A 12,256-nucleotide genomic window follows, 5' to 3' on the forward strand; every position below is an offset into this window, starting at 1 on the left:
AGGACTTCTAGTAGTTGACTGGGTGAGTCAGTAACTTATTATAATTTTTAAAATAAAATTTTTAAAAATTTTAGCTATAGCTTCACTATGGTAACATGCATTTTTGTGTTTTGGTGAAACTAAAATAACTATACAGCTTCACTGCTGCTAATGCTCTAACTCCACCAAAAAATATAAAAAGTTGCCAAAGTGATATATTGAGTTATTAGAAATATAACATTGTATATTGTATAAAATAGTAAAATATAGCGGTAAACCAGAAACGGTACACCGGTGTTGACCGGTATCCAAAATATATCGTACCACTGGCCAAACCGATACAGCCTCCGGTACGGTATTGACTTCTTCGGTGTAAAATCGAATAGAGCTCTCTCTTCCATGCCCTTCAACTTGTTTGATGCTCTAGCAGCTGATAAGTGTACTACTATTCCTTGGACTTGGAGTTAATGCATATTTCTTTTCTTCATAGAGAAAAAAACACAAGCACATATCAGTTCGCTGAAGATGAGTTATGTGACAGAAGGAGCCTGCTGGGTCCATCTCTCTTCCAAAAAGCTTGGATTACAATAGAAGGCAAACAAAAGTTGGGCACGGGCCCTGTCCAATGCAAAAGAATTGCCCATTGGGCTAAGAAATGGGCTTGTAGATTAGCAAAATCCCTCCTTTTTTTTAGGGAATAAATTATCCTTATTTATGATATTGAGTTAACCAAAATGAATGAACTTAGATCATCTCCAGCAGAATCAGTAAATTTTTGTACTGTTTGGAGAATGAACAATAAGTTTTACCTTTATCTATCAATTTTTTCAAATACATTTTCTAACAGACTCTCTATCTCATTCTCTATCTCATTTAAATATTATTTCTTCATTCATTATTTATTATTTTTTTAACAACTACACGTCTTCAAACATTTTTTTAGTCAACACCCAATTATTGTAATAGAAAAAAAAAGATTTGAAGAATGAACAGTAGCTCATCAGACCTAATGAGCTACTGTTCATTAGCAAAAAAAAAAATTTGATGTATAGACAGGCTGTTGGAGCCCCTTTTTTTGCTCTCACTCTCTATTATAGAGAGTATTTTGCACCATTGGATATGCTCTTAAGGTGAACTAAAAAAAAGATGCTTATGGACATGAGTAAAGTGGTTAGGTATCGTAAAACCCAATAAAAAAATTGAATTAAAAGGGTTACTTGGAAATTTCAAAGATTAAAAAAACTAAAAACTGTTGCTTGATTGTGTTTGATTCCTAATTAATATTTATTATATTGTTTGATTGTCTTTTCCTTCTATGTAAGCCATAAGGAATTTTCGGACTCCATATATACTCTTTCTCCCTATTTTCAATAATTCTTTATTATGATTGTTTTAGAATTTATGTTCATAAAGATGGTATAAAGAAAATGTTCATAATAGATGGTATAATGTATAAATGTTTTTTTTTTATATAAAATAATGTATATATTAATTTTGAACCGACGATTTTTAGCTATAAAATTTAATTATACCTATATTACTAATAACAAGATTTTTTGTTTGGGTTTCATCATTTTGTGAACTAAAATATCCTTATTCAAATTCTTAAACTCTCTAAAATACATATATTTTTAGTTAAATAATTTTAAATTTAAAAATACAAACAGGTTGAAAGAGTAATTTACTTTTCTTTTTTTTAATTCCTAAATTTTAGGTTTTTTTTTTTTTTCATGTACAAATAACTAATTTTAAAAAAAAAAATCACCTAGGTAAAAATCCTAAGAATTAGGGCATTATCTCTGTCTTATTTTTAAATAGCATTTATACAATAAACTCAAAATAAAAAATAAAAAAGAGACTCATCACACGTGCAAAGCATGTGTGATGAGGCTAGTATATAATGGGATGCGAGGCTTTTTTCTTTTTCTTTTTTTAAGAAAGAAATAGGATGCTAAGCTATACTCACAAAAAAAGTATAAATATAAATTATATATAGTCAATTTTGGAAATTTGACTAAAATATGATTGCATTCTACTATTTCATCATGTTGTCATCTGTTGATGGCCATTTTGGAAGCCCAAGTGGAAAGGAGAAGCTTAGCAACGTGGACAGAAAAGAATTGGTAAATGGATAGAAAACCCATTAAGTTCAAGTGGTAGAAATAATGGATCACAGGCTCATGAGATGAACAAATGGGCCTTGAGGGGGTAAATGGGCTTAAAGGAGTCTAGAAAGAGAGAAAAAAGCAAACCATGGGCAGTATATGATGTGAAAAAGTGAGAATGGACCACAGCAGGGTCAAAGTAATGAAAGTAAAGAAAGTAAAGGGTTAATGGCAAGCCCATGAGCCCCAAGGATAAGGGATAATGCAATTGGGCCGGGGAAGCCCAAAGAACTCAGTAAAAACCCATAGGAATGCAAAGTTAAGAAAATGGCCAAGGAAGCCCAAGGAAAGCAAATGGGCTAGGAATGCCTAAGAGAAAACAAATGGGACATAGGAGCCCGCCAATGATGAAATAAAAGAACCAATAGTCGTATTGGGCCATTGGGAGAAGAATAAACAGCAAGCTCAAAAAAGCCCAACAGGATTGAGGTAAACAACTTCGCAGCAGGAATGATAGAGTGGTATGGTAGGAGATGGTAGTAGGAAAAAGGCTGGGCTGAAGAAAGGCAAAGCCCATCATCAAGCAAGGCCCAACCCTTAAGTGGGGCAGGCCATAAAAGAAAGGGGAACCAGAAAATAGTAAAAAACGGACGGCAGACTGTGTAGGCCAATCATGGTAAACGCATGAGCAGCAGACAAATTTTGGATATACATGGAAGAAAGGCATGCATAAGGCCCAGGCCTTACCAGACTGTACCCAGCTAATATAGGACATGGTGAGGTCATGGGTCAGAGGTAAGAGGGCATGGTTTGGCAGTGGGGAGAGGGAAAAATCTATTTTGAGGTTCCTGCTCGGGCTCTTTTGGGGGAAGTGTCCTGCTGGGATGACATACCACCCAAAAGAAGCAAAACTGAGTTGGAACAACTAGGTGCATGCCATGAGAGATAGGGAGAGAAAAGGCACCCACACCATAGCAGGGAAGGGTGCCATGACAGACAAACAAACAAAATAGTTTTCTTTTGTCTGGTGACGGGGAGTGGCACACAGACAGACCAGTGGTTGAGGGCTAAAATAGTAAAATCCAGTCACAGCAGATACTATAAAAAGAGGCCTATGCCGTGTATAGGGGATGGTATTAGGAATTTGAAAACCTGGAAATAAAAAACAAGTATTAAGAAAAAGAGGAAGAAAGAAAAAAGATAAGAAAGGGGAATATTAGAAAAGAAGGAAAGAAAAAGATAGAGAGTTAGAGTGGCAGGCATGTACCGATAGGTTGATTTCCTCTCTCCCTCTCAAAGTCCTGCTCTCTGCCGGAAACAAAGAGTTCTCTTGTGGACCAACCATTCAGGTCCACTTCTCTCAAAGTAATTAATTTCCACGGCAGGATTTCCCTGGGAGATTATTCACTTTGAGGAAAGGCGTTCTTCCCTCTCTGGTCTTGGTCCTGCGGATCAGACTTAATCTAATTTCTTTTTTCATTTAATTAACCATATATTACTCACTTGTTCCCCTTACTTTCTTTATAAAAGCAATTAATGTTAAATTGTGATTATTTTTTCTTAATTAGGGATTATCTATTCACTTCAATTAAGAGGTCAAAGTACTTTCTTTTGTCTTATTATTATCATATCTGCCTGCTACGACTCATCTAAAATAGTTCTGCTTGCCGTAAGCACGCTCTTGGTAAACGAGGTATAGTTTGCGCACAAGCCGGACCAAATTGAGTTGCAGTTGGACCGGTCTCAACTCCCTTACTCAGAATATTTAGGCCCAGTACCGTAGGAGGCAGCCCAGCCTGATATAACAAAAAAGGCCCATTACATTAAATTGGCGACTTCATTGGGGAGTTGAGAAGCAGATAGTCCAGAACAATGCGAAATATGAGTGTCGTGCCCTCGTAAGTAGAGTCTAGGCCAATAACGTCTCACCAACAGCAGCCTAACTAGGTAAAAGGTGCCAATGGAGTGGGGGCTGAACCCCAGCCACAACCAAGAATCCTTACTGACAATGCCAATATCTTCATTGAAGTTTTGCAGTCCCTGCAACATTCATAGCAAAAAATGATGGAAGAAATTCGTCAGCTGAAAACAGACAAAACAAAGGAAAAAGGAAGCCAGCATGACTCGAAACATGCGGCAGATAAAGAAGAGACACCAGCAGGAGGTGTCCCACAGAATGCGGAACAACGTTTCATCACTATGGCCGAAGTAGCGGCTCTCCTGGAATAAGAGAGAACTAGAGCACCTAAGGAGAGATTCTGGGTACTCAGCAAACTGTACCTCGAGAGGTATGAGCCGCGACCCTTTGCACAGTACGATGGCAGGAAGGGAAGTGCAGTTGAGCATGTGAGTAAGTTTATTGATACTCTTAGCCCTTATGCCGCAGACGAAGACTTACGTCTTTGAGAATTTTCCAAATCGCTATGTGACTGGGTATACACTTGGTACATCGGCCTAAAGCCAGGATCAATCCCAACTTGGGATGACATGGTGGACGTATTTTGCACTAAGTACTTCCACGGAGAAGAAACAGTAACGCTTGCAACCCTGCAAGCAAATAAGCAAAGGAATGACGAAAATTTGATGGAATACATCAAAAGATTCAGAGACATAGCACTTGATTGCTATGATCATTGTGAAGGAAGAACATTGATGGAAATGTGTATGACAAACATGATTAGGGAGTACAGGGCAGTCCTGGAAAACTTAGAAATCTTCCAGTTTGCACAGTTGTTGCAAAAGGCCAAAAAGACTGCCCAGTCTGTGAAGCCAAGTTCGGACAAAAGAAACGCTCCACAAGCTATGGTAGTATCTACTGGCGAACGGAGAAGGAAGACTGATGGGAGGGAATATGATACTCTCCCACCAATACCATGCACTCCAAAAGAATTAGATGTGATGCTAGACAAGTGGATAGCAGATGGAGTTTTCAAACCTAATCAAGTTTCTAGAGAACCCACAGAAGAGGAGTGGAGGGACCCACGCTTCTGTCGAATTACACAATTATGTGCAACATCCTACCGCAGAGTGCTGGATGCTTCGTAGATTGGTGCACCGCAGGATCAAAGAAGGGACTCTAGAACTATCCCAGCAAAAGGTTCAAAGAAAGCCACTCCCAAACCACAAAGGGAAGGGTGTAGCAGGGATAGTAATTTGCGCAGATCCAGGGAAAGACGAAGAAGAAAATCCAGCCTTGCCTGTCGTAGCAATTACCACTTTACAGTGAAGCTTCGAATTCAAAAATTTGTTTGATCAACTGGGGCTCATAGCAAAGGAAAGAAAGATAGCCACGGAGGCTTTGGTGAGCATCACCTCCGGGGTAGGAGTAGAATGCTTGTCAGCGGAAATCCCAGATGATAGAGCCTTCTTATAGGAGTTGATTGAGATCACTTTTAGTAATAAGGATATGGAGGTGGGATACCCAAATCACCGGAGGCCCCTCTACTTGGCGGCATCTATAAATCAAATCTCTATCAAGAGAGCCTTGGTAGATACAGGTGCTTTTGTAAATCTCATTCCATTGAGCACTTTACAAACAGTAGGAATTTTGAAAAGAAAGATTCAGGGATGCCCAATGGAAGTGACAGGGTTTGGCGGAAGGGGTGAGTACACCGCAGGCCACATCTAGTTGTGGTTGAAAGTAGGGCCTATAGCTTCTTTAGCTTGGTTCCATGTGGTGAAAATGGAGGTCTCCCATCATGTGCTTTTGGGGAGGCCATGGTTGCACAACCACCGATTGGTCCCGTCCACCTATCACCAGTGTGTGAAAAGAAGGTTGAATGGCAGAATGATACACATAGCAACAAACCCCTCACCGTTCGAACAGGCGAAGGTTCATTTCGTAGAAACAATGTTCTACGACCAATGGGCTCCATCTGGGGAAAGCTCAATATCAAAGCCACGAGGTACCTTCATACCTAAGTGGGAAGACATCCAAGGTGACTCAGAGCCTGATCTAAGGGAGTTGCTAGCACGAAAAAAGAAAAGAAAAGAAGCACCCGCTGCAGAATCAGATAACACACCCTAATGTGTCAGGGTTTGAGACCCTAATGGCAGGATTGTGTACAAATTATAATGGCGCGCGGGGCCCACTAGTGAAATACAAGCGGGCCCCACCCAAGAGTGGCAGTACGAGAGTTTGGCATGTTGCGTGGCATAAGAAGGTTCAGGGGAAGAAAGTAATAAAGAGAAAGATGAAAAGATCATGGCAGAAAGGGAGGTCCAAGTTGTGGCAGAAGAAGAATTGGAGGAGGTTGACCTGGGGTCTGTTTCATAAGGACCAATGCCTATCTCAATTAGTGCAAGTCTGATAGGAAATGAAAAATTAGAGCTGATACTGCTGTTGAAAAAGTTCAAAGACATCTTCGCATGGGATTACAGTGAAATGCCAGGGTTAGACCCTGGGTTAGTGGCGCAGATGTTAAATGTGGACCCAGAAGCCAAACCAGTGGCCCAGCCTGCCAGGATTTTCCACACTGATATAGAAGGGCAAAGAGTCAAAGAAGTACAGAAATTGCTGGCCACAGGATTCATCAAGCCTATTCAACACTCGCGCTGGTTATCCAACATAGTACCAATAAAGAAGAAGAATAGATAGATAAGATGTTGTGTAGATTTTAGAAATCTCAATACAGCCTGTCCGAAGGATGAGTTTCCATTGCCAAACATGGATTTACTAATAGATTCTGCGGCAGGAACTGCCATGTTTTCATTCATGGATGGGTTTAGTGGATACAATCAGATCAGAATGGCATCAAGGGATGTGGAGAAAACTGCTTTTAGAACACCCATGGGCAACTTCTACTACACTATGATGCCCTTTGGGTTAAAAAATGCCGGTGCAACTTACCAACAAGCGATGACGGCCATATTTAAATTAAGAAATGGCTACTAAATAATTTCATTACCTCTTTCATTTTATCTTTCATGATTTAGTGGAGAGTGGAACTGAATTGGAAGTTTACACAATCATCAAGGGGTGCCAAACACATAAAAATACAAGCCCAAATCGAATAAATGCTCTCCACACCAGCCTTAAGGTTCTGTCTAAGCATCATTACACCTAAATGATCAAAAGAGGAATAGGCAGCGACATCCACTACTGGTGGTGACTGGTGACTCTTCAGTTGAGGAATATAGGCAACAAGATCCACTATAGTGAGGACTTTCACCTTTGTCCAACCCTTTCTTGGTTTAATGGCTATATATGCTTGTTATGAACTAGGATGTGTGGGTGGATTTGGTGTTAAAGCAAGTGAGGGGCTGATTATGTAGTAATGTGGAAGGGAGGCCATTCTCCTCCTAGAATTGAGAGGCAAATTCAGAGTTGGAATTATCTGTGCTTAGCTCATTGATCTTTTTTTGAGTACATAAATAGCCAATTCTAAGACGAGATATTCTCATCACAATCTAATCCTAAAACATAGGACCCAACTCCTAGCTAGATTTGAATACAAATTGAAAATAACAAACTGAACGTATTTGAAAAGAAAAAATAAAATGCAATCCTGATCCGCAAATACTGCTTGTTATTTCATTTTATCCAATCCGCAACTATTCTGCTACCTTAACTATCCATCATGTGTATATCCTTCAAATCCTATCATATTTTTTTTTTTTTTTTAATTTTGATAATTACTATAGTACTATTAGGATTAGGAGTTTATACCTTTAATTTTTTGTTTCTAAAAATAATATTAGGAGCATCACCTCTCTTAATCATTAATGTCAAAATAGTGAAAATCTAAATCACTCCTTAAATAGTAACACTAATTGTTAGCACCAACTCACACCAGAGTGATATTCTAAACCAATTTTAAGGTCCCCTCCTTTCCCCTTCTTGCATGCCAGTAAATATTCCACACACAATGAGTTGACAATCACCCCTAAGCAATCAAGAATTCAAGTAGGCAAAAGAACCCAAGGAATTTGGTAAAAAAAACTCATGATATTCCCTCATCAAACTTGACTATGAATCCAGAACACAAGGAAGATTCAGAATTAGCCATGTTTACAGGAATTGAATTGGCAAAGTTCACGTAATTTGAATAGAATTGTCCAAGCCTTTCGTTTCTCAACACCCAACTCATAAGCCCCAAATTCACATCACGCCCAGAAAAGAGAAACAAATACCCAGCATAAATGATAAAAGTCATAAAACCAACGAAATCCAATATCTCCTCCGTGAAGTTGTTAGCATTTTCGGGTAAGAAACTAGATAATCATGCTTCCCTTCACAAATCAGATCAAGGATTCAATAGCCAATACAAAATTAAAGAACATTTAAATTTGCAACATGAATGAATAGTGTGCAAAAGCAAAACCAATCCAACTAAAATCTAACAAAATAACTTGATGAATTTGAGAAAAAACTATCACAAAACTTGAGAGAAATTCAAATATCTAACATAAACCCACCCAAGAACCACCTAAGAATTTAGAAATCACCACCAGCATCATAAGCGCCCATCTCAGACACATCAGAGACAGAGATCATATCTCCAGCCAGCAACCCACCAAGCAATCCAGCTCCTAGTCCCAACGCCATCTTCCCAACGCCACCGCCACCGCCACCGCCACCGCTAGGCCGCTTGGCGCCATACCCGCCGTACCCAGCTTGCGGGTACGGGACGGTTGATGACGCTAATGCGGGTAACCACCGTTATAAGCCGGTTGAGGTGGGTACCCGCCATACTAGATTTTTTTTTTTCCCTCATTATCATTTCTGGTCTATATATTATTTCTCTCTCTCTCTCTCTCTCTCTCTCTCTTTTAATTGAATGGGAAGGGTCTATACTGCTCAGAAAATTAATTGGTTGTGCCTACAAATCAAATTTGCTTTCAAACATTTAGTGTGAGTTCGGATGTTGCTGATATTCTTTTGATGGTGCCTCTCACGTTATTTTATGGGTCTCGTGTACTGTTTACGAAAATGCAAGTATGAATTTCAACAAATATTAAGTTAAAATTGAGTCTCACAGTACTATTCACATATTTAAAAATTATTTTACTCCAATATTTTCAGTTTTTAGTTTTTAATTTTCAGCAATAAGTAGTATCCAAACAAATCCTTAACTTTAGAAATTTAAAAGCAACCGAAAAATATAAACAAAATATACTTAATGGAATGGTAATATGTTAAGCTATATGCTTAACACTAAAATAATGCAAGGAGAGAGACGTGTACTTTAACAATTAATTTCTTAATTTAAATACCATTTCTGTGGCAGATTTGGAACTATGCTTAACTAGCTGAACACCCATGCTACGAAAGGGACTAGGAAAATTTTCATTTAAAAAAAAAAAAAAACAATGATAACAATAAAATACATTTTAAAAAATAATGATTGAATTAAAACAAAACATTTTGTGAAAGCCAAAATGAAACCATTCCCAAAAGTTGAGGATCAAAACCATATTAAGCTTGCTAAAATTTTATATTGCTCTTTTCTGTTTTTGTAATTTCAAGTTGCATATATTAACAAGAGGGTAATTAGTAATTACACTTTTCCATGTGATTGTGGTGTCACCAAAAAGTTAAAAAATAATATGTGCAAAAGAAAGCCAAAACCCATGCTACACAAGGGATTTGGAAAATTTACGTGGAACTCAAGTTTCGGAGACTCGAGTTCCACAAAAGAACACCAAAAGAAGGAAAAAAAACCCAACTAATCCTCTTCTTCTCTCCTACTTCCAACCCCAAAAACCCAACAACAAAACCAAACACCCACACAGCAAATCAAAACTAAAAACCAAGGATGTTAATACCGTACCGGAGGCCGTACCGGTTTGGCCACCGGTACGATATATTTCGGATACCGGTCAATACCGGTGTACCGTTTCGGGTTTACCACTATTTTTTATATTTATAAATAAATAAATAAATATATATAATATAAAAGTTTACCATAAAACATTTCCTCAATTCAAAACTAATTATTCATGATTTTAAACTTTAGTATCAATTAAAAGGGAAAAAAAATAAAAAAATAAAATAGAAAGCTTAAAAGTTACCATTGCATACTAAGAAAACAAATAATACTAATAAGTTAATGCAAATAAGTTACCATTCTTTCCTAACAAAAATTCAAAAATTACAAAACTTAAAATAAAAAAAAAAAAAAAAAAAACTTTTTTCTGTACCAGCCGGTATTGCCTGAAATTGGCCGATACGGCTGGTATTTTTTTCGGTACGAAACAGGGGGATAGAGCGTACCGGATTACTGGCTGGTACGGTATATTCCGGCCGTACCGCCCGGTACGGTACGGAATTGACAACATTGCTAAAAACACATCATGCACAACAACAAACCTAGAAAATTCACAATACCCAAACCCAATGAAAATTCACAAAAACAAAACTCAAACCCACAGAAAATTCACAATACCCAAACCAACCATGGCTCTGATTAGATTTGGCTCATGTCACACATCCACATCCACAGCCACACCACAACCACAGCCACCACTAAATCGGCTACCCAAAATTTCAAACAGAGAGTGAGGCATGAGAGAGAGGGGACGAACAAATAGTGAGAGAGAAAAATCAAAGAGAAAGAGTGATCGATCTTACCACTAATGGCCAAAATCAATTTAAGCAAAAAAAAAAAAAAATGAAGAAGAGAGAAGAGAGAAGAGAGGATTCCTCTCAGAGGAATAATAGAGTCAAAGAGAAGAGAAAGAAAGAGAAAAGAAGAAACTGTATGAATTGAAGAAGAAAGAAAGAAAGAAAAGAAGAATTGTTGTGGATTTTTCTTTTGAGTAACTCAAGTTTCTAAGACTTGAGTTCCACGTGAATTTTTTTCCACCTCAGCTTTGCCATCTCATGGAACTCGAGACTTTGAGACTCAAGTTTCTACAATGAACTTAAGTCTAAGAGATTTGGGATGTTAGTTTTCTAAATAGTTTGGAAACTATGTTAACTAACGAAATTGTTAGCATTTGGTGTTAAATTGCCAAACAAAAAAAAAAAAAAAAAAATCCCTCACAAAAGAGTATAAATATAAATTATAAATAATACTAGTATTAGGAACTTTGAATAAAATATAATTTCATTCTACCATTTTATCATGTTGTCAACTTATCACCAAATAGATGAATGGTTATAGTAATTTTATTCTAGTCTATTGAATTCTTTTGTAATCTACTAATACTCATATAATTATCGTTATAATTATAGTGTATCAAATGTGCCTAATAATGTTATGCCCGCTAATAGTACTCTTGATTCTTTCTTTTGATTCTATGTTCTTGTCTTAGAAATGCTTTTTCAGTTTGAGAGTCAGCATGATACATAAAATATAAATGAAACCATTTGTCATCTATAACTATCACGCTAGATATGATCGACACAAGATCTGATTGGAAACTCTTAAATACCATATAATATGGATGTTTTGGCTAAATTATAAACGACACCTTCTTATTCAATTTTTTTATTTCATTTTAGTCGTTTAATTTTAATTTATATTCAATTTAGTAATTTTATCTACTTTTATCCAATCTTGACGTTAATTTTAATAATTTTTATTTTCCAAAACGATGTTGTTTCTGATGAAACAAATGGTAAGGATTGAGCGGAAAGACTAAATATTAAAAAAAAATAAATAGAAAATATGTCTAATTCAAAGGGTATAATTTTAATTTTGCCTATTATTTTTGAAATTTTATCATTAAAATTTTTTTCTACACTATTACTCCATTATTATTATTGTGGGAGCATTTTTTGCTTTAAGGAAACTCATGTACTCTTTAGGCAATCTTTCCAATGTATTTTTGCTTATCCCACATTGGAAAGATTGCCTAAAGAGTACATGAGTTTCCTTGAAGCAAAAAATGCTCCCACAATAACTAAACTAGTGATACTCTTTCTCATTGGCTCATCCCTTATAAGGCAAGATTTTCAGACCCGGATCGTTCATTGAACCGTAAAAGGGAGAGGTTCAAGGTTTTTAAGATTGAACTGAGGTTGAATCGGGATTGAACCATGATGACGTCATAATTAATTTAATAATTATTTAAATATAAATAAATATATTAAATTAATGTAAATAGAAAAATTAAATTAAATGACCCAATTAAATATAAAAATCTATCTTTTAAATGTATTTTTTCTTATCATAATTTTCACAGAACAAATAAAAAATATTATATCCTAAACACACATAGATATA

Source organism: Quercus robur, chromosome 3 (assembly GCF_932294415.1).
Source record: "Quercus robur chromosome 3, dhQueRobu3.1, whole genome shotgun sequence".
Taxonomy (NCBI): Eukaryota; Viridiplantae; Streptophyta; class Magnoliopsida; order Fagales; family Fagaceae; genus Quercus; species Quercus robur.